This window comes from Pristiophorus japonicus, chromosome 7 (assembly GCF_044704955.1).
Source record: "Pristiophorus japonicus isolate sPriJap1 chromosome 7, sPriJap1.hap1, whole genome shotgun sequence".
NCBI classification, from domain to species: domain Eukaryota; kingdom Metazoa; phylum Chordata; class Chondrichthyes; family Pristiophoridae; genus Pristiophorus; species Pristiophorus japonicus.
This window is the reverse complement of record NC_091983.1, coordinates 182,274,705-182,299,492: the sequence shown is the minus strand read 5'-3', so window position 1 is coordinate 182,299,492 and position 24,788 is coordinate 182,274,705.

Genomic DNA, 24,788 nt, shown 5'->3' with positions numbered 1-24,788 from the left:
AAATTCCTCCTCATCTCAGTCTTAAATGGTAGACCCCTTATCCTGAGACTATGCCTCTTAGTTCTAGACTCTCCAACCTAGGGAAACAACTCTCAGCATCCACCCTGTCAATCCCCCTCAGAATCTTATATCTTTCAATGAGATCACTTCTCATTCTTCTAAACTCCAGAGAGTATAGGCCCAATCTACTCAATGTCACCTCAGAGGACAATCCTCTCATCCCAGGTATCAATCTAGTGATACCTCCCCTAAGGCATATATGTAATTTCTCAAATAAGTAGACCATAACTGTGCACAGTACTCCAAGTATGATCTCACCAAAGCTCGTACAATTGTAATAAGACTTCCTTACTCTTGTACTCCAACCACCTTGCAATAAAGGCCAACATGCGATTTGCCTTGCTTGCTGTATCTGCATGCTGACTTGCTGTGTTTCCCGTACAAGGACACCTAAATCTCTTTGAATGGCAACATTTAATAGTTTCTCACCATTTAAAAAATTCTGTTTTTCTATTGTTCCTACCAAAGTGAATACTTGGTGTACTGTATACAATTCTGGTCGCCATATTATTAAAAATGATATAGAAGCACTGGAGAGGTTGCAAAAAAGAGTTACAAGGCTGGTACCAGAAATGTGCGATTATAACTATTAGGAATCTGGAATGAACTGCCTGAGAGGGTTGCGGAGGCAGATTCAATGGTGGCTTTCAAAAGGGACTTGGATAAGTACTTGAAGGAATTTTAAAAATTCAGGGCTATGGGGAAAGGGCGGGAGAATGGGACGATTGAAATGCTGTTGCAGAGAGACAGCATGGGTGCGACGGGCTGAATGGCCTCCTTCTGTGCTGTAACCTTTCTATGATTCTCGGAAAGGATGAACAGGCTGGGTCTCTTTTCTCTTGAGAAGAGAAGGCTGAGGGGTGGCTTAATAGAGGTCTTTAAAATTATGAAAGGTTTTGATAGAGCAGACACAGAAAGAGTGTTTCCACTTGTGGGTAAGAGCATAACTAGAGGCCATCAGTATAAGATAGTCACCAATAAATCCAATAGAGAATGCAGAAGAAACTTCTTTACCCAGAGAGTGGTGAGAATGTGGAACTCGCTACCACTGGAGTGAATAGTATAGATGCATTTAAAGGAAGACTAGATAAGCATATGAGGGAGAAGGGAAAAGAGGGTTATGCTGATAGAGTAAGATGAGGCTTGAGTGGTGGACTGGTTGGGTCGAATGGCCTGTTTTTGTGTCGTACATCCTATGTAATGCTGTGTAACCTCAGTTGAAACAAGCCACGAACAACTCCCATGCCAATCTAAAATCTTGGGGCACTGAGGTTTGTTTCTTTCATGTTGCTCTAGGATGTAGCTATTCTAAAGCTCTGTAGAGTTATCACTAGACTGTAGGGCAAGTATCCGGCATTACCTGTTGCTGAAATAACCTGTTCTTCCCTCCACAGGACATGTGTGGAGCAATCTCCAACCAGATGGGTCTTCTCAAAGCTCAGCAGCCAATTTCTCTTAAATCTGATAAACCGAAAAAGCAACCATGGTTTCTTTTCTTTTTTTATTATTTGTTCCGGGATGTGGGTATCGCTGTCAAGGCCAGCATTTATTACCTATCCCTACTTGCCCTTGAGAAGGTGGTGCTGAACCACCTTCTTGAAATGCTGCAGTCCGTGTGGTGAAGGTCATACCACAGTGCTGACTTTGTTGTAGTGGTTTGGTACAACTGAGTGGCTTGGTAGGCCATTTCAGGGGGCAGTTAGGAGTCAACTACATTGTTGTAGGTCTGGAGTCACATATAAGCCAGACCGGGTAAGGACAGATTTCCTTCCCTAAAGGACACCAGTGAACCAGCTGGGTTTTTTTCTGACAATTTAGTGATTTCATTGTCTCCATTACTGATACTAGCTTTTTAAATTCCAAATTTATTTAATTAACTGAATTTAAATTCCCCCAGCATGGCGGGACTTGAACTCACATCTCTGGATTATTAGTCTAGGCCTCTGGATTACTAGCCCAGTAACATAACCACTATGCGACTGTCCTCGTATAGCCTGATTCTCCAGTGGTCAATTTATGCCAAAACTTGTTGGAAAACTGATTAAAATATATTGCAGCAAGCATAGTGGTGAATCATCAACAATAATTTCTACACTCATGTGGATGACACCAAATTGTGGGGGATAGTTAATACCGAGGAGGACTGCAACAAATTACAGGAAGTCATTAATAAACTTGCAAAATGGGCATATAATTGGCAGATGAATTTGAACACAGTTAAATGTGAGGTGTTACATTTTGATAGAAAGAATAGGGAGGTCACTTATTACTTGGAGGATGCAAGTCCATGTGGAGTAGAGAAACAAAGGGATCTCAAAGTACAAATACACAAATCACTAAAAGTTGAGACACAGTTAGCAAGGCCGTAAAAAAAGCAAACCAAGCACTAGGGTTTATTTCTAGAGGGATAGAATTGAAAAGTAGGGGAGTTTTGCTAAACCTGCAGCGGACCTTGGTTAGACCACACTTAGAGTACTGCGTAGAGTTCTGGTCGCTATATTATAAAAAGGATATAGAGGCACTGGAGAGAGTGCAGAGAAGATTTACAAGGGTAATACCAGAAATGCGAGGGTATACATATCAGGAAAAGATGGGTCTCTTTTCACTTGAAAAGAGAAGGTCGAGGAGTGACCTAATAAAGGTCTTTAATATTATGAAAGGTTTTGATAGAGTGGATACAGAGAGAATATTTCCACTTGTGGGGACGAGCACAACTAGAGGCCATCAATATAAGATAGTTACCAAGAAATCAAATAGCGATGGCAGACGGAACTTCTTTACCCAAAGAGTGGTGAAAATGTGGAACTTGCTACCACAGGGAGTGAGTGGTTGCTCTTACTTTCATGGTAAATGTTGTCTCCTGGACTTGTTTTGATCGCCTATAGGGATTGGATACCAATTTTCAAGAATTTTTCCCCCTAACATACCAGAACTGAGAGGCTATAACTATCAGAAAAGTCTGAACAGGTTAAGATCTTTTCTCCGGAAAAGCATAGGCTGAGGGGTGACCAGATAGAGATCTTTCAGATAATGAAAGGGTTTGATAGGACAAACATGGAGAAAATGTTTCCACTTGTGGGCAGACCAAACTAGAGACCATCAATATAAGATAGTCACTAAGATAAATCTAATAAGGAATTCAAGAGAAAATTCTTTCCTCAAAGAGTGGTAAGAATGTGGAATATGCTACCAAAAATTGTAGTTGATGGCATATGGGGAAGGGAGAAAGGAATAGAAGGATATGCTAATCAGGTAAGATAAAGAGGGGTTGGAGGAGTTTCATAAGGAGCATAAATGCGGGCATAGACCAATTGGGCTGAACGGCCTGTTTCTGTGCTGTATACTCGATGAAATTGGCCATGGGTTTTTGATCAGTTTTACACCACTTCTCGGAGACTACATGGCACCCCCTGAGGAGGTAGAGAGTCTCTTGACATGATGCATATGCCATCACAACTATATGGGACAATCTCGATGGACCATCTGATCTTTTTCATTCTGAAGTTTTCAGAAGTTCATATGTTCCTCCTGGCTCCGAGTGTTGCCACAGCCATTGTTTTATTTACAGTTCAGCTACTGTTCCTCTTTACCAGTAACACAGCAGCCATTGCCTTTTAGGTGAAAACCACACTTGAAGAAAAAGTGTTTTCCTTGGTTCAATTGTTGAGTTAATTACTGTTGAATGCAAGTGTTAATCTCATTTCTGCCTGAAAGCATTCAATATTTTGAATCTTATTGAGAGAGGTTTTTTATTGGCCTGTCATCAGAAATAAACACAGTTTTTAAGGTTAAATTAACTCGAAAATGCAAACCATCTTCATTGTTGTTTCAAAGGCTGTGAAGCCATGTTTGACCAATAGGGGTCAATTTTAACTCTGGGAGGATTCACTGCGTGTGGGTCCCGAAATAGGTGGTGCAACAGGAAGTCTGAAAGCTCACTCGGCCCGGATGATTTTAATATCTGATTTTGGTCTCCTGCCCGAAGCCAGCAGAAATGATCTAAACGCCAGCAGGAGGGAGCATGAATTAAGGTGGGAAGCAGACACGGCCAGGAACTCAAGTCCTTGTCATAAGGCAAGTGTTGGGGTGGTGGGGAGCGGGAGAGGCTGGGACAGGGAAAGACCAAGGCTTCCTTCTGTAGCACGGAGGAGCACTTCTGCTCTTCCTAGTTCCATAAGAAATCCTCACGAGGAAAAGAAAGTCACTTACCTTTGTCTCTTCTAGCCACTCTCTTTCATCCGATCAGACTTCCCTGGGTTTGACACAGCACGGGCCAACCCACGCGCCTCCCCTCCCCCACCCCACAGAGTCTTTGTTAAAACCACATAATCACGTTTCGAGCCGATGGTATCATCAGGCTGTGACTTTTAGATTTAAATTAGGCCCCTGACTGCCTGCAACAGGAGCCTCGGTTGGCTTCAAATGCAGCGACAATAACATGCTGCCGATGGGAATTGTGCGTCCTCGGTACAGTACTTGGACACAGCTGATTGAAATCTCTCCCAGGCAGCATTCCGGTCGAGTGCGGGGGTGGGGGATGTAGTTAAAATCCATCCCTGTTTCACACTGCACAGCTCGGACTAAAAAGCTAGTCAACAAACATCATTGTCATCATCATCATAGGCAGTCCCTCGAAATGAGTGGCCGTTGCACACCAGCCACCACACGGGCTTGACAGGGCTAGGTCCTGGTCCAGTGGCAAGGATTACCGAAGACGACTGGAGATCAGCTCTGCTGCATGGACCCAGTGCGCACACGCATTGCAGCGTGGGCTGGCCCCTGAGCCCCTGGCCCCGAACTCGCGCCTCCCCTGGGCCCCGATCACGTCCCTCTACAATCTCTCGGCGCTCCTTCGCCCCAACCTCGCCGCTCCTTCGGCCCGACCTCGCCGCTGCTGCTGTATCTGCCCATGCTCCAATCACCGACCTGGATCTTGATGACGTCACTTTTCAAAGCCGTCGCCCTCCTGCACCAGTTCGCGCTGTACCTTGAAGTGGTACACCGCCACGCTGCCCATGGCCGGCGCTCGCCGCTCCTTTTATGGCCCCGACCTGCCGCTGATGTTTCCTCGCAGGTCACTGTGACTGTATCACATTAGCATCCAGATAGTTCAGCCACTGCAGTCCTGGAATTTTAATTTTATGGTACTGCGTTTATAACTCAGCATGGTCATTATAATTAAATCACTCATTTTTAGTAGATCTCTATAGATACATACATGTATATATGCATACATTTATAACTAATTATTAGTAAATCTCTATATATGCATATATTTATGACTAAGTAAATCTCTATATATGCATACATTTATTACAATTACAAATAAAGTGCTCCTAACAATGCACTAGATAAAGTAAATTTTGTGCATGAATTTAATTTTCTTACGCTTAGCCAAATATTGTTTGTCCTACTGTTCAAAACACCTTGGAGTGGAAATTCCATCGTGCCTTATTTGGGGCAGTTTTTCGTGGAACGTTAAATTTTGTGCCAGCAAATGGTTTGCGTCTGTGGCCGCAAAATTTAGCAGCTGGGCCCAGAGTTTGGAGCGGAACGCTAAGGGAAGCGTTGCACACCTCTTTTAGGGCGTTAGGCCGGCTGAGCAAGGGAAAATCCTGAGCTAAAGAGCCGGCCTCAGAGCGCCGTAACAGAGGCCTGGGGGGAAAAAAAACCTGAAAAAAATCCACCCAAAACATTCCCAAACATAGTTCACGCCACCACAACATAAATCGCAATTTTTTTTTAAAACAATCATACTTACCTGAAGTCGGCATTACTTACCTCACTGCCGACACGACAGCTTCACAGACTTTCCCACCAGGACGCGCTACGGCGCGCTAAGGGTCGGGCAGCTACCAAAAAGCAAGCCAATGTTGCAACCAGGGGCGCTGCACACCAGCTCACCTCTCCCGGGTGGTACTGCTCTGCACCCCGTCGATTCGATACCGGCACCGAATATCCCGGTGGGGCGCTAAGAGGAGCAGCAGAAGACCAAATTTCCACACCCTTGTAAGCTGTGGAATCTGTAATTAAAAAGAAAAATAGCCAGTGTTGCATGGCTCATTATCAAGGCCCAATGAGAAATAGTGATCTTTGGATGATATAGTTTAATTATCACTATTTTTTCTTTGCACATATTTTTGCACAGAATATTTGAAAAGATAGGAATCGATGGCAAACATTGTAGAGATATATATAATGACTTTAAACATATCTATTCTGCTCAACATATTAGTAGTGCAGATAACTAGTGAAGTGTTTATTGCTTTCTAATGAATAATATTTTATTGACCTGCACTATTTTCATAGATGTCACAGTTGGGAGCATTTATTCTTTTCATTAATGTCTCCAGTGTCATGTTTAGAAACATAGAAATGTAGAACATAGGTGCAAGAGTAGGCCATTTGGCCCTTCGAGCCTGCACCACCATTCAATAAGATCATGGCTGATCATCACCTCAATACCCCTTTCTTGCTTTCTCTCCATACCTCTTGATTCCTTTAGCCCTAAGGGCCATATCTAACTCCCTCTTGAATATATCCAATGAACTGGCATCAACAACTCTCTGTGGTAGAGAATTCCACAGGTTAACAACTTGCTGAGTGAAGAAGTTTCTCCTCATCTCGGTCCTAAATAGCTTACCCCTTATCCTTAGACTGTGTTCCCTGCTTCTGGACTTCCCCAACATTGGGAACATTCTTCCTGCATCTAACCTGTCCAGTCCCGTCAGAATTCTATATATTTCTATGAAAGCCCCTCTCAACCATCTAAACTCCAGTGAATACTGGCCGAGTCGATCCAGTCTCTCCTCATATATCAGTCCTGCCATCCCGGGAATCAGTCTGGTGAATCTTCGCTGCACTCCCTCAACAGCAAGAATGTCCTTCCTCAGTTTAGGAGACCAAAACTGAACACAATATTCCAGGTGAGGCCTCACCAAGGCCCTGTACAACTGCAGCAAGACCTCCCTGCTCCTATACTCAAATCCGCTAGCTATGACGGTCAACATGCTATTTGCCTTCTTCACCGCCTGCTGTACCTGCATGGCAACTTTCAATGACTGATGTATCATGACACCCAGGTCTCGTTGCACATCCCCTTTTCCCAATCTGACGCCATTCAGATAATATTCTGCCTTTGTATTTTTTTCACCAAAATGGATAACCTCACATTTATCCACATTATACTGCATCTGCCATGCATTTGCCCACTCACCTAACCTGTCCAAATCACCCAGCAGCCTCTTAGCATCCTCCCCACAGGTCACACCGCCACCCAGCTTAGTGTCATCTGCAAATTTGGAGATATTACACTCAATTCCTTCATCTAAATCATTGATGTATATTGTAACTAGCTGGGGTCCCAGCACTGAACCCTACGGCGCCCCACTAGTCACTGCCTGCCATTCTGAAAAGGACCCGTTTATCCCGACTCTCTGCTTCCTGTCTGCCAACCAGTTCTCTATCCACATCAATACATTACCCCCAATACCATGTGCTTTGATTTTGCACACCAATCTCTTGTGTAGGACCTTGTCAAAAGCCTTTTGAAAGTCCAACTACACCACATCCACTGGTTCTCCCCTGTCCACTCTACTAGTTACATTCTCAAAAAATTCTAGAAGATTTGTCAAGCATGATTTCCCTTTCTTCCTGCAAGCCAATAATAATAACCAGCTTTCATTGGATGGACTTCCTCCGCCAGGATTAAACTGAGGCTTGATTTGAGTGTAATTTAAGAATTTGTACAGTTAGACCAGGTGATTTTTTGAGAATTGATAAACAGCAAAAATCAACTGGATCCACCACGGTTCGATTGGGGCTGTTGATTTACCTACGTTAAATGTACTATTAAATTTACACATAGACCCTCAAACCAACATTACATTCTGACCCAAACAACTACACAACATTCCTTCAAGCAATCACTCAGCTTGGTCTCCATCACAACACGTACAGAAAGTGCATTTGTTTCATAAAGCTGACGGAACAAAGCCAAGCATCCAGACACTCCCAAAATTCTTCGCACAGCCCCGAGTCCTGTATTGACCACTCCCTCTCTGTCAACAACAATGTTTCTTCCTTTATGCCAGGTGAGTGCTTATGTGGAGGTAGTATACAATAGTAGATTATATTGGTGAGCTGCAGCCCTGAGCTTTCCACATCTGCCTTGTTATCTTTCTATATATTTATACCTGCAACATTGATGTGCTCTTAAGAAAAGTCAGTCCAGATATTGGTTTCCTCAGTTAAATTTTACCAGTGGCAGAAGGCCAATTTTTTCCCATCCTGAAATGTCATTTATTTTCCTTCTAGAAATCAGGTTAAACATTAAACATTACAATTGTTGAGCCGCTTACAGCTATTCTTGTGTTGAGGTTTAATCTGCGTACATAGGCGTATTCGAACTTTTCAACTCGACTCATATCATAGCCCATTAGTTGTTATTTTTTAGTTTTCATCTTGGCTCATTCACCCAAGGAGGAAGAGCACGTGTCATAGTCAACAAAGAGAATTGATAAATATCTCTACTAGTGAGGCTGACTTGATAATACCTGAGTGAACAAAGTCAGGAATAGATTAGGGTTCGATTCATAATGTGACCTCAGGCTCAAATCTATTTTAATTATAACATCGGTTTGGTAGCATAAGAAAATGACATAGAATTACATAGATATGATAAAAGGGAAACAAGCTGCTCAGCCCAACCAGTCTGTCTGTGTTGGTGTTTATTCTTCACATGAGCAATAGTCCTAATCCCATGCGACTGCTCTGTTCCCATACTCATTTATTCCTTTTACCTTCAACCACCTATCTAAACTTCTCTTAAATGTTGACGTGGGCTGGTAATATCCTCAGAGCTGCTCCTGCTCCGCCACAGTAACTTTTCTGGAATTGCGGCTGAAACTCTGGTAGTGCATTTCACAGCCTCTCCTCACAGTAAAAAAGCTTCTCCTGCTCTCTGTCCTAAATCCCGTACATGTAATCTTAAATCTGTGGCAATTTATTTCATTCACTGGAAACAGTCTGTTTCTATCTAACTTGTCCCATCTCTTCATTATTTTAAGCAACTCAATCAAATCACCTCTTATGCTCTTCTGTTCCAGCATTAACAGCCCCGACTTCATTTGTATTTGTATTTTCCGATATCAGGCAGCATCCTAGTGAATCTGTTCTGTACCCTCTCTATTGCCTCAATATTCCTGCCAAATATTTATCCATCAACCACATCAATAAATGCAGATTATCTGGTAATTAATAAATTGCTGTTTGTGGGAACTTATTGTGCACAATTTTGATGTTTTGTTTCCTACAATAATACAGTGACTACACTTCAAAAGTACTTCATTGGCTGTAAAGCACTTTGGGATGTCCTGAGGTCATGAACTATGCTATATTAATACACATTCTTTCATAAGAACATAAGAATTAGGAGCAGGTGTAGGACATACGGCCCCTCGAGCCTCCTCTGCCATTCAATAAGATCTGGCTGATCTTTGTCCTCAGTTCCACTTTCCCACCCAATCCCCATATCCCTTGATTTCCTTCGAGTCCAAAAATCTATCTATCTCAGCCTTGAATAAACTCAGCATCAACAGCCCTCAGGGGCAGAGAGTTCCAAAGATTCACAACCCTCTGAGTGAAGAAATTCCTCCTCATCTCAGTCTTAAATGGCCTACCCCTTATCCTGAGACTGTCCCCTAGTTCTAGACACCCCAGCCAGTGGAAACATCCTCTCAGCATCTACCTTGCCAATCCCCGTTGGAATCTTATATATTTCAAAGAGATCACCTCTCATTCTTCTAAACTCCAGAATATAGGCCCAATCTACTCAATCCTCATAGAACAGTCCTCTCCTCCCAGGGATCAATCTAGTGAGCCTGGGTTGCATCATCTCCAAGGCAAGTATGTCCTTCCTTAGATAAGGAGACTAAAACTGTACACAGTACTCTAGGTGTGGTCTCACCAAAGCCCTGTACAATTGTAGTAAGACTTCTTTACCCTTGTACTCCAATCCCCTTGCAATAAAGGTGAACATGCCATTGGCCTTCCTTATTGCTTGCTAAACCTGCATGCTAACTTTCTGTGGTTGTTGTATGAATATATATAAAACTCTCTGAACATTAACATTTAATAGTTTCTCACCATTTAAAATATATATTTTTTTCCATTCTTACGACCAAAGTGAATAACCTCACATTTCCCCACATTAAACTCCATCTGCCACCTTATTGCCCACTCACTGAACCTGTCGATATCCCTTTGCAGGCTCTTTGAGTCCTCCTCACAGCTTTGTTTCTCACCTAGCTTTGTATCATTCGGAAACTTGGATACATTGCACTCGGTCCCGGCATCTAAGTTATTAATAGAGATTGTACATAGCTTTCTCCTTTCTCTAGCGTGCTGCCCAAAACTGCACTCAGTACCGAAGTTACAAAAGTTTTATATAGATTCATCATTACATCCTAAATTTTATATTCCATACGTTGTGTCATAAAGCTTTATGTTCCATTAGCTTTTTTAATGGCCTTATCATCTTGCAGTGCTATTAATGTCATCAACCTAAACCAGCAAATCCCTGTGCTCTTTCACATCACTCAACCATCCCCTATTCAAAATATAATTATTATGTTTATATTTTTTATCAAAATGTATCGCCTTATGTTTATTGATAATGAATTATATCAACTACATTTCTGCCCATTCTATCATCTTATCAAAAAACCCCTGCAGCTTCCTTCAGTCTTCAGAATTATTTACTATGCTTCCAATTTTAGTATTGTCTGCAAATTTAGACACCGCTCGCTCTATCCCGACATCCAAATCATATTGTGTCGAATTTCACTATTGTGTATCATGATATCAGATCAGGCTTCCTTAGCTATTGTTATTAAACAGATGGTCTAAAATGAAGGTTCAATACCTAATTGTTACAAGGAAGAACTTAGGTCCCCATTAGTGACCAATTTCAAATAATACTTCGATCTTAATTTGATGATTATCTTCAAGGAAGCATGTGAAGCACATATTCAGAGGAATATAATTTACTAAGTACTTTGAATGGAAAAAAGAAAGAGGAAGACAATGTGTGATTAGGACAACTGGAAATTGGTGGTGTGATCAGAGGAGACTGGACGACTTATAATTAACTCACTGTGAAGAAATATGATCCTAATTTTCTGTGGAGAGAAAGCAGAATCACTATTGGCAAGCACAATCAGGAAAGTAAACAATAAAACATCTATGCACTCAATTAAAAATGGAACAGACACATTATAAACATCTGCTGAAAGTATTAACAAGGTCTTTGTTCAATTTCATACCAAATTATACTCACAATGCTCTCCACATATAGAGGAAATTAACAGCTTTTTGTTGTCCTTGTAGCCATTCTGAAATTGGATGAGGAGACTAAAGCTGGAACGGCCATTGCATCTGGAAAATCCAAAAGTACCTGGTGGTCCCCAAGGAACGAACACTTCCAGTCCAAGGCCAAGATGCGCAGCCCAGCGCAGAGGCCCACGCATCCCAGGAATGTAAGCACGTCCTGGGATCACGTGGGCCTGGACCACCAATCACAATGTAATATTCTCATTGATAATAATGTTGAGTTCTGTTTGTACGAGCTCCCATTACTAGCACTGAGCATATCCCCCAAAACACAGAAACACAACACAATAAATAAAAAAGCACCTCATGTATTTAAAATTAATTGGAATTGAATGTTTTTGGAAAAAAATTAAATTTTTTGAAAATGTTTTAAAAACGTTTTAATAGGATTAAAAAGAAACTTACCTTAATGGACAGGGTTTTTAATATAAAAAATAGTGATAACATCTAGTTTTTCTATCTTTTAAAACTCTTACGGTGGTAGAAGCAAGAGTTTTAAGGACATGTGCTGGTGAAAAGACATTTTGACAGATCGCAAATGCTCGGACGATGAGCAAACTGACCACAGCACCGTGGTACAGGGGGCTATGCAAGCAAAAAGAAATGTGTTAGTGGTAGGGGACAGTATTGTTAGAGGGATAGATACTGAACTCTGCAGCCAGGAGCGTGAGTCCCACAGGCTGTGTTGCCTGCCCAGTGCCAGGGTTAAGGACATCTCATCTGAGCTGGAGAGGAACTTGGAGTGGGAGGGGAAAGATCAAGTTGCCGTGATCCATGTAAGTACCAATGACATAGGTAGGACAGAGAAAGAGGTTCTACTGAGGGAGTATGAGCAGCTAGGGGCTAAATTAAAAAGCAGAACCACAAAGGTAATAATCTCTGGATTACTACTTGGGTCACGAGCAAATTTGCAGAGGGTAAATAAGATCAGAGAGATAAACGCGTGGCTCAAAGACTGGTGTGGGAGAAATGGGTTTCAATACATGGGGCACTGGCACCAATACTGGAATAAGAGGGAGCTGTTCCATCGGGACGGTCTTCACTTGACCCAGGCTGGGATCAGTGTTCTGGCAAATCGAATAACTTGGGCTGCAGATAGGGCTTTAAACTAAATAGTGGGCGGGAAGGTAAGCGGAAATTTTAAAAGTCAAAGAGAAAGGAGAAGGCAATAGTGCAGGGTAGCAATAGGGGTAATGATAACCAGAGTGTGACTGGAAGCGACAGAGCGTATACACATAAGGGTGCATCAGAAAGTGGGGTCAGAGAAGGGAAAAATAGTAAAAAGGCAAAATTAAAAACTCTTTATCCGAATCCGAATACATTCGTAACAAGATAGATGAGTTGACAGCACAAATAGCTGGGAGTTGAATTTTCAGGGGTATTTGCCATTTCGGAAGGATAGGCAGGAAGGAAAAGGAGGTGGGGTAGCTCTGTTAATAAAGGATGAGATCAGTGCAGTAGTGAGAAATGATATTGGTTCAGAAGATCAAAATGTAGAATCAATTTGCGTGAAGATAAGAAATAATAAGTGAAAGAAGTTACTGGTGGGAGTAAGCTATAGGCCCCCTAACAGTAGCCACACTATAGGGCAGAGTATAAATCAAAAAATAATGCAGGCTTGTAAGAAAGGTATTGCAATAATCATGGGCGATTTAAATCTTCATATTGATTGGACAAATCAAATTGGCAAAGGTTGCCTTGAGGAAGAATTCATAGAGTATATGTGGGATGGTTTCTTCGAACAATACATTGTGGAACCAACCAGGGAGAAGACTATTTTAGATCTGGTAATGTGTAATGAATCTGGATTAATTAATCATCTCATAGTGAAGGATCCTCTTGGGAAGAGTGATCATAGCATAGTAGAATTTCAAATTCAATTTGAGGGTGAGAAATTTGTGTTTCAAGCTAGTGTCCTGAACTTAAAGAAAGGCAATTACAAAGGTATGAAAGCAGAGTTGGCTAAAGTGAACTGTGAAAATATATAAAATTGCAAGATCGTAGATAAGCAGTGATAAATATTTAAGGAGATATTTCATAACTCTCAGCAAAGATATATTCCAGTGAGAAAGAAAGACTCTAAGAGAAGGATGAACCATCCATGGCAAGCTAATGAAGTAAGGGATGGTATAAAATTGAAAACAAAGGCATACAACGTTGCAAAAAATAGAGAAGGCCAGAGGATTGAGACATTTTTAGAAACCAGCAAAGGTTGACTAAAAAATGATGAAGAGAGAGAAGATAGTTTATGAGAGTAAATTAACAAGAAATATAACAATAGACAGTAAGAGCTTCTACAGGTATATAAAATGGAAGAGAGTATTTAAAGTAAACGTTGGTCCCTCAGAGGATGAGACGAGTGAATTAATAATGGGAAACAGGGAAATGGCAGAGACTTTGAACAAATATTTTGTATCGGTCTTCAAGGTAAAAGACACTAAAAGCGTCCCAAAAATTGATAATCAAGGGTCTATGGGGAGGGGGGGGGGAAACTTAAATCAATCACTGTCACTAGAGAAAAAGTACAAGGCAAACAAATGCGACTTAAAGTGGATAAGTCCCCTGGACCTGATGGTTTGCATCCTAGGGTCTTAAAAAAAGTGGGTGCAGGATGCATTGGTTGTAATCTACCAAAATTCTTTGGATTCTGGAGAGGTCCCAGCAGATTGGAAAACCACAAATGTAACACCCCTATTTAAGAAAGGAGGGAGAAAAAAACAGGAAACTATAGACCAGTTAGCCTAACATCTGTCATTGGGAAAATGCTGGAGTCCATTATTAAGGAAGTAGTAGCAGGACATTTAGAAAATCATAATGCAGTCAAGCAGCGTCAGCATGGTTTTATGAAAGGGAAATCATGTTTCACAAATTTGTTGGAGTTCTTTGAGGATGTAACGAGCAGGGTAGATAAAGGTGAACCAGTAGATGCTGTGTATTTGGATTTCCAGAAGGCATACGATAAGGTGCCACATAAAAGATTACTGCACAAGATAAGAGCTTACGGGGTTGGGGGTAATATATTAGCATGGATAGAGGATTGGCTAACTAACAGAAAAAAGAGAATAGGGATAAATGGGTCATTCTCAGGTTGGCAAACTGTAACTAGTGTGGTGCCACAGGGATCAATGCTGGGGCATCAACTATTTTCAATCTATATCAATGGCTTGGATGAAGGGACTGAGTGTAATGTAGCCAAATTTGCTGATGATACAAAGATGGGTGGGAAAGCAAGTTATGAGGAGGACGCAAAGAATCTGCAAAGGGATATAGACAGGCTAAGTGAGTGGGCAGAAATTTGGTAGATGGAGTATAATGTGGGAAAATGTGAGATTATCCACTTTGGTAGGAAAAATTTATAAAGCTAACTATTATTGAAATTCGGAGAGATTACAAAATGCTGCGGTATAGAGGGATCTGGGGGTCCTTGTACATGAAATACAAAAAGTTAGCATACAGATGCAGCAAGTAATTAGGAAAGCAAATGGAATGTTGGCCTTTATTGCAAAGGGGATGGAGTATAAAAGTAGGGAAGTCCTGCAACAACTATACAGGGCATTGGTGAGGCCAGACCTGGAGTACTGCATACAGATTTGGTCTCCTTATTTAAGGAGGGATATACTTGCATTGGAGACAGTTCAGAGAAGGTTCACGAGGTTGATTCCTGAGATGAAGGTTTGTCATATGAAGAAAGGTTGAGCAGGTTGGACCTATACTCATTGGCGTTTAGAAGAATGAGAGGTGATCTTATTAAAGCAGTACAAGATTCTGAGGGGGCTTGACAGACTAAATGCAGAGAGGATGTTTCCCCTCGTGGGGGAATCTAGAACTAGGAGGCATAGTTTCAGAATAAGGGGCCGCCCATTTAAAAAGGAAATGAGGAAGAATTTCTTCTCTCAGAGGTTCGTGAATCTTTGGAATTCTCTACTCCAGAGAGCTGTGGGTGCTGGGTCATTGAATATATTTAAGGTGGAGAGACAGATTTTTGAAAGATAAGGGAGTCAAGGGTTATAGAAAGAGGGCAGGAAAGTGGAGTTGAGGCCAAGATCGGATCAGCCATTATCTTATTGAATGGCGGAGCAGGCTCGAGGGGCCAGATGGCCTACCCCTGCTCCTATTTCTGATGTGCTTATGTTTCGGCGCATGCGTTTTGCGTGCATATACCCGGAATTTGCGGGGCCGCTTTGGGCACATGCGCGCATCATATGAACCCGGAGAGGCTTCAATTTCCGGGCCAGTATGTTAGCTAAGAATTACTATTAATTGTAAGAGACAAAAGAACAGATCTATAAAAGGCATAGGAGGCACTTTCCTGCAGGGGTTCTCCCGCCCATCTGCCCAAACCTTAGCGGACGAAACCCAGTAAATGCTGCATAATCCATTTATCCATAGTTTCCACAGCTCTTACACTGAAATTCCTTCTGGCAAAATGAGTGAACCCCGATGGCATTGCATCCCCACAATGTTTGCTGCCTGTGGACCATGGTCCTGAAATGGCGCTATGGATATGAACATACAAATGCTTAATGTAATTTTTAAACATCTGAATGTCCCTGCTAAGATAGCAGGGAGAGGAATTTCAGATAAATGTGTTAAACCTTTATACTTGCGTATCTCAGGGTGTAACGTCATTGACTGTGCATTATTGATTGAGGTACGGCAATTACTGCAGAGCGCCACGAATCAGGAAATCAGGGGCACGCCCCTCACAATTGTCTGTTCTTTTTTTTGATTTAGAAATTTAATTTCCATTTATTACCTCAGCTTTTTATAGCTTTATAATTCAACATTTATAAAAAAACAAAACCCTTTTAAGTCAAAAGATGACAAATTCAAAGTATTCATTAGATTTGTTAATCTCCCGCAAAAGAACAGCATCTAAAGAAGTTTTTACTCTCAGAACAACTGTCACAGTTGAAGACATGAACATTTTGGGTGAAACCACCCCAGTACACAAAGCAAAATACAATCCAGGAAATCATAAAATCCTTCAGATCCTGGGAGTACCATCCACTTCCTATAATAATTTCATTTAAAAAAAGAGACTTCCTGTGTTCTAGATACAGCACATTTTCATGTGAAGCTCTTTGTAAAGAATGTTGTGGAGAATCAAATGGCTCATATTAAACTCAAACTCTGCAGAATGTACACTCCCAGACTATGATATTCTATCCATTCATTTTAACAGCTGGGAGGTCACTGGTTAGGCGGGGGGGCGGGGGAGGTGCAATTTCCTGATATCATCTTCATAGGCAGTCCCTCGGAATCGAGGAAGACTTGCTTCCATTCTTAAAATGAATCCTTAGGTGGCTGAACAGTCCAATACGAGAACCACAGACTCGGTCATAGATGGGACAGACAGTCGTTGAGCGAAGGGGTGGGTGAGACTGGTTTGCCGCACACTCTTTCCGATGCCTGCGCTTCATTTCTGCATGCTCTCAGCGATGAGACTCGAGGTGCTCAGCGCCCTCCCGGATACACTTCCTCCACTTAGGGCGGTCTTTGGCCAAGGACTCTCAGGTGTCAGTGGGGATGTTGCACTTTATCAGGGAGGCTTTGAGGGTGTCCTTGTTACGTTTGCCATGAAGGAGTTCCGAGTAGAGCACTTGCTTTAGGAGTCTCGTGTCTGGCATGCAGACAATGTGGCCTGCCCAGCGGAGCTGATCAAGTGTGGTCAGTGCTTCAATGCTGGGGATGTTGAGAACGCTGTGATTGGTGCGTCTGTCCTCCCAGGGGATTTGTAGGATCTTGCAGCGACATCATTGGTGGTACTTCTCCAGCAACCTGAGGTGTCTACTGTACATGGTCCATGTCTCTGAGCCATACACGAGGCAGAAACTGCACTACAGGTCATATCAGTGAATTAAACACAAAGGATTCGTACACTTACATAAATAATGTCACAAATACCATTACATAATAATAGCCAAGACAATAACTCCAAACAGATAGAAATGTATATGGCGTTCTCATTGGGCAGGTCTACCCCCTGGCAGTGTGGTTCCATAACATTGACCCTAGTGTGTATTGTAAGATATTTCACAATGCATGTGCCAGTAGATTGGGGAAAATGATCTCTTAAATTAATTAATTTTGATAAGGTAGGCTTGGTTACCTAGGAGCTGTTATCTAACAATAACAAAAGGCCTACAAACTGTGTTATTAAACAAACTGTGTACATTTAAAACAGCTATATTGTTGAATATTTTGACTTTGCTAGAGACAGTACACGCTTTGCTTTTTCTGACTGTTCTTAATTGGATTAGAGCCTACGTCCGAATTACTCGACAAAACTTTTAACCACAGAAGACATATTCATGATGTGCCAAATGGCCTGCATCTGTAGTGTATGATATGATTCTCCGATTCAAGCAAGGCATAACTTCTCACAATCCTAGCTAACTAGTTTGTAACTGGAAATCTTCCTCCTCTTACGAACTTGTCAAATTCCCTTGCAAAGGACTGCAGTGACGCCTTAGCCAGTGCATGTTCCAAAAGATTTGAAAAGGACTGAATTTTGTTGGTACCTCTCAATATTAGATTGTTACCCTTTAAGATCCTTCCCAAAAAGATGCCAGTGAATCCAGTAATTATGACTAGCTGACAGTTTTTTTTCCAGCATTGGGAAAGTAATGCTTGATCCCACTGTTCTTGCACACCATAATAGAATCCCACATAAATGGCACCAATAAAATTAGAACAATTTTTCATAGGCCTAACTGATCCAACCCATTTCAGTGAGGGAACCCTTGTGTTTAATGTAGTACTCACCCATGCTGCATAAATCCCTATAATGCACTTCAGCTACTACATAGGATGATTGTGGTTGTCCATTTAAACCATCTCAACTCAACACTGTGATTTACACTAATACTAAGCACAGATGAGAAATCTCCAAGCATAAATGAAGCATAGGACAATGTTATATTGTCTGTAGAAAAAAAAAGGAACTTGCATTTATATCATACCTTTCATGAACTCAGCACATCCCAAAGCACTTTACAGCAAATTACTTTTGAAGTGTCGTCACTGTAGTAATGTGGAAAATACGACAGCCAATATGTGCACAGTAAGCTCCCACAAACAGCAATGAGATAAAGACCAGATAATTTGTTTTAGTGATATTGGTTGAGGGATAGATCTTGGCTCTTCTTTGTAATAATGCCATGGGAGTTGTTACATCCACAGGGCCTCGGTTTAACATCTTATCTGAAAGATGGCACCTCCAACAGTACAGTATTCCCTAAATTATGTGCTCAAGTCTCTGGAGTAGAACTTGTACCCACAATCTCCTGAGTCAGATGCGAAAGTACTGAGCCACAACTGACACTGTACAATTCAAAATTGCATTACGTGGCATTACGTGGCATTCCCAGATCATTATATTCTCTTAAATATAATTAATCATCAAAAATGGAGAAATTTGCCTGTATTGGTTTTAATTATGACAGAAATGGCAGTCATTTTTTATGTTAACATTGCATAAAATGGCTCAGACATTGTTAAATACATTTACCATGCAAAGAATGGTGACCTAGCCATTTGTATATTCACATCCCATGCAGTCAACAGACCATTGGCTGAAGCATATGCTTCAGTTGCTGTTGAATGGGGTTCAACTGTAAAATAAGATAGAAAGGGTCATCTCTAAAATGTACCATGTGTTACTGAAATGAACAGAGAAAGGGAAATAGAAAATGTTTTTGCATACGGGCTCCATGACCATATGTCCCACTGCCCCTTTATCCTAACTCACACCCATTCATACTATTTGGATTCCAATTTGAAAGAGTATTTAGCTTCCTAGAAACATAGAAACATAGAAAATAGTTAGAAGTAGGCCATTCGGCCCTTTGAGCCTGCACCACCATTCAATATGATCATGGCTGATCATGCAACTTCAGTACCGCATCCCTGCTTTCTCTCCATACCCCTTGACCCCTTTAGCCGTATGGGCCACATCTAACTCCCTTTTGAATATATCTTACGAACTGGCCTCAACAACTTTCTGTGGTAGAAAATTCCACAGGTTCACAATTCTCTGAATGAAGAAGTTTCTCCTCACCTTGGTCCTAAATGGCTTACCCCTTATCCATAGACTGTGACCCCTGGATCTTGACTTCCCCAACATCGGGAACATTCTTCCTGCATCTAACCTGTCTAATCCCGGCATAATTTGATATGTTTCTATGAGATCCCGCTCTCATTCTTCTAAATTCCAGTGAATATAAGCCTAGTCGATCCAGTCTTTCTTCATATGTCAGTCCTGCCATCCCGGGAATCAGTCTGGTGAACCTTCGCTGCACTCCCTCAATAGCAGGTTGAGTTTATTTCACATCTGTTGTATAAAACAAAGTGTGAAAGGTGTATCACACTCCATTAACAATAACTTATGTTGAAGATTTTCTATTCAAATGTTGAAATGTGTCAGAGATGCAGTGTAGTTTAATCTGCCAACTTCATTTTTGGCATTGTGAACAATGGCACCAGCTAGCTGCAATAAATTACATTTAGATTGAGCAGAAGTAGTGCTTGCCTTTTTCATACTTGGTAGGTTTTCTTCCTCCTGTGTGAACAAGCCTATAAATAATTTATTATAATAATTCATTACAAACTACTGTGCAGAAATGAACAGGGATTATGTTGTATCTTGCACATAAATCAACAAAGTAAAGTCGGCTGGAGAGATAACCATTTCTTCTGGAGAATAAGGTCCATACAACACTGATCATGTTGTAGAATAAATAAAATGCTTTAAGACTTGCAATTCTATAGCGTCTTTCACGACCACTGGATGTCCCAAAGCACTTTACAGCCAATGAAGAACTTTTTGGAGTGTAGTCACTATTGTAATATAGGAAACGCAGCAGCACAGCAAGCTCCCACATCAGCAATGTGATAATGACCATATAATCTATTTTTGTGATGTTGATTGAGGGATAAATATTGGGCAGGACACCAGGGATAATTCCATTGCTTTTCTTCGAAATAGTGCCATGGGATCTTTTACATCCACCTGAGTGTGCAGACAGGGCTTCGGTTTAACATCTCATCTGAAAGACGCACCTCCGAGAGTGCAGCACTCCCTCAGCACTGCACTGGAGTGTCAGCCTAGATTTTTGTGCTTAAGTCCCTGGAGTGGAACTGTGAACCCAGAACTTTCTGACTCAGAGGTGAAAGTGCTATCCACTGAGCTAAAGCTGACACTCTAAAGCTCATGTTCAACAAATGGCTCCTAAAAGTCTTAAATTAGTTATAATACACTACACAGACCCTTAAATCAAATTTACGCTTGCATATATATTGAGTCAAGAGATGACAACATTAGGATTATATGGAGGACTGCAAATTTCACTCCACTTGTTATGAAAGAGCTCCATGCTTGTGTCTACACAACTTAGTAGCTTATTTTTTAATATTAGGTGAACATGGGCAGAAAGGTCTACTTTGTCATAACATTAAAAACACTCCGCAGTAAGATTACATGATTATTTTTCAATCTGGCTTCACACCGTGCCAGAATTACATAGGGCCCAAATTTGCCCAAGAGTTGCTCCGTTTTCATTGGAGCAACTTGATTTTTCTGGAGTAGCTTAAAAATCCCCATTCTGTACATTTAATTTGCGTCAGTGTAAGTGAGTTAGTTATGATTTCTTTTAGTTTCGTTTTTTTTTCAAAAAGGGGTGTTACCAGCCACCTACGCCTGTTTTGGCCATTTAAGCCAGTTTGGACAGCTAATTGTTGCTCCAAACTAACTTAGGCCAGCGTATGTGGCCGCACAGAAAACCCTTGCGCAGAGTTAAGAAATCATTGCAGGGGCGGGGGGTGGGGGAAGGAAAGCTCAGAGGACATTACAAAGCATGAAACATCTTCACAACAACATTCAAGAAGCATAAAAACCATCAATAATAAATAAATAAATAAATAATAAAACTTAAGTCCTACCTTCATATCAAAACTTTCCTCCTCCGCACTGCCACCCCCGCCTCGCCGCCCCCCCCCCCCCGCCCCCCCCCCCCCCCCCAACCACCATCAAAACAAAGCACAACCACACAACCATCAATAAATAAAAAATAAAACTCAAGTTCTACCTCCACCCGGGAAGTCAGCAGGCCGAGCCAGCCAGTGCAGGAGGCCACTCAGCCTGGGATAGGGGCGGGAGAACTCACGAGCAGGAGAACGCACCGGCAGGCAGGAGAACCCAGAGGAAGCACCGGCAGGAGAATGCAACGGCAAGCCCTTCAGCCAGGGATAGGGGCGGGAGAACGCACCGATTCGAGAGCGCACCGGCAAGCCCTTCGGCCAGGGCTGGGGCGGGAGAATGCACCAACTTCTCTCCAAGGGAATTCATTGCACTTCTCTGAGGGACTTCACTGCACTTTTCCGAGGGACTTCACTGCACTTCTCTGAGGACTGGGCTTCTCCGAGGACTTCTCTGAGGGCAGGGGGCAGGAGCTACTGCACATGCGCGAAACCTCCAGTGCGCATGCGTTGAACTGCCGGCACTGTTTTTCACGCAGGGCCCTAGCTCCGCCCCCAATGGACAGACCACGCCGTGCCAAGCCATGGGAGAGGCCACAGAGTGGGGAGAATACAGTGATATGTTTTCGGCGCCATTTTGAAAGCAGAAAGTTGGCGCACCTCAGGTAAGTGCGCCGAAAAAACCAGAGGGCCAAATTTGGGCCCTTAGAATTGCATAGAAATTACTGCACAGAAACATCCTATTTGGCCCAACCAGTCCGTGTTGGTGATTTATCCTCCATATGAGCAGTAGTCCTAATCCCATATGCCTGCCCTGTTCAAACATGCATTTCCTTCAACCACTTATCTAACCTATTCTTAAATGTTGACATGGCCTCTGCTTCAATCACTAACTCCAGTGGTGCATTTCACAGCCTCACAACCTACTATGTAAAAATAAAAATTCTCCTGCTCTGTGTCCTAAATCTCTTACATCTATGTACCTTCATTTTTAGATCTTTCAATCACTGGAAACAGTCTGTCCCATACCTTCATAATTTGAAATACCTCTAACTATTTATCCTGCAATCTCCACAAAGTACCATACCAAGTCACTGCTGAGTTAACATGAGCTCTATTTCCGTGACTTGCGGAACTGTGCTGGTCTGTACCAAAATTGCTGTGTTTTTGCCATGTTTTGTAAATGGGAGCACACATTTTCATTTGAAATGAACATGTGAGAATTGAACATGCAGTGATTTGCAGAAGAATGATCATAATTCAGATGCAAGTCATGCTATAACTGCACTACTGGTGCAAAAGGGACAATGGTGAGGAAAGGTAGGACACATGAGAATAAATAAAAAGTGCATTTATTGATCAGGGGGTTAAATTGTTAATGGTTGAAAAGGTAAAATTGAGATGAAGAATTTCCAGCATCAGGAACGAAAATCTGGAGACCATTCGGAGATGAACCACAAGACTGCTCGGTTGCATCAGAGCACAGAGGACTGAGGTTCCCAGTCTTCAAAGGAGGTCACTGAAATTTGTAATAGTTAAATCCGGAAAGTTACCTTAAACAAAACCATTAGAATAGGCCAAGGAGACACATGATGAAACGAGTAAATAAGATAAATTTAGTACTGATCGTTCACAAAACATGGACTGGACTTCCAGGTGGAGTACTGGAGTTAAACCCCCCCGGAATAATTTATGAGACAGTTGGATGCTGTAATAAGGATTCATAAGTTCTTCCTGGATGGATGAACGAAGATGGACTGACTGACCTCCCTCATCTGCATTTATTTTGTGATCTTGTGACGAGCTCATGGCTACTGGTGCTTCCATGTAAGGACAAGGTGCAGGCTGGGAAAATGGGTACAATGTAAATGCATATTCAGTTTGGCTATAGAATTCTAATGGCCCAACTCACAGACCCTTCACAGACAAAATTCACGATTCACCAACTTTCTTAAAGATTGAGTCAAGAATAAAACATTTCCCAACTACTTGCTTCCATTATTTTGCACATTGAAAATTCTCAATCCCTGCACACGTCAATCATTTTCATTCTCATTCTCTTGAAACAAATTTGATCTTTGATTAACTTTGTATTTGTAATTTAGATTAAATTGCAGTATGTGATTAAATGGCTTCAATTACAAATATTGCAGATTGGCTTTTTTGTGCTTTACTGAAATATTCACCCAAGCGTAATATCTCTTTGTAAACTAGATATGAGTTTATCTGGATTCATTGAGATTTTGTTCTTCAAGGTTTGAGCTGAGTAGAAACCAATATACCGAGCCTCTAACCATCATGTATGATCATCTGAGATGCTTTTCAGACAGAATTTTAAAATTAATTGGTGTGTAAATCCCCCACTGCTTTATACAGAAATGTAGGAGAATATGAATCTGATCTTTGGATTTGGGAAGCCATTTATATTTCGGCTCCACACACCTTGGGTTTGGATTCCAAATGCTTTTAGGTGAAATCAGTTGCATAGGCAGGTTTGGGTGTTATCTCTGCCAATAACTTGCATTGCATTGCAAACATAACTGGTGTTTGACATCTAAAATTTAATCTCAATGAGAAAAACGCCACATTCCACCTCTGGGAGAGGGAGAACTCCTTTGCCTAAAGAATGATACTAGGCTTGAATTCCCTTGAGTATAGAAGATTATGGTGTGATCTAATTGAAGTGTTTAAGATGATTAAAGAAGTTGATAGGATAGATAGATAGGGCTCAAAATTGGCCAGGTGTTGCTCCGTTTTTTTTGGAGCAACTTGATTTTTCTGGAGTATCTTAAAAATCCCCATTTTGCACATGCAATTTGTGCCAGTGTAAGTGAGTTACTTAGGATTTTTTTAGTTTCGTTTTTTTTCAAAAGAGGGCGTTACCAGCCACCTACGCCCATTTTGGCCATTTAGGCTACTTTGGCCAGCTAATAGTTACTTCAAACGAACAGGCCAGCGTATGTGGCCGCTTGTGGCCGCTTGTGAAAATCCTTGCAGAGAGTCAAGAAATCAGCGCAGGTAGGTACATCGGAGGCCAGCAGAACTTAATGACTTGACTAAAGAATGTGAATAGGATCAAACAGCTATACAGGACATCACATGACAAACTTCGCAAAGTTAATTTACTATACAACAGAAGCATTCATGGAAGCTTAAACTACACAAATAAAAGAAGTAAAAGATAGTTGAAGTAAATTGCCCTAATCTCACAACTAATTTAAACTATTTGTTTGCAATGATTATACTGGGCCAAAATTGAGCCCATATTATCTAAATAAAGTCTACTTCAATAAATAAGATATTCTCTCAGTGTTCCTCTGTTACTTATGTTCTTGTTTCACAATAACACCAGGTAAATA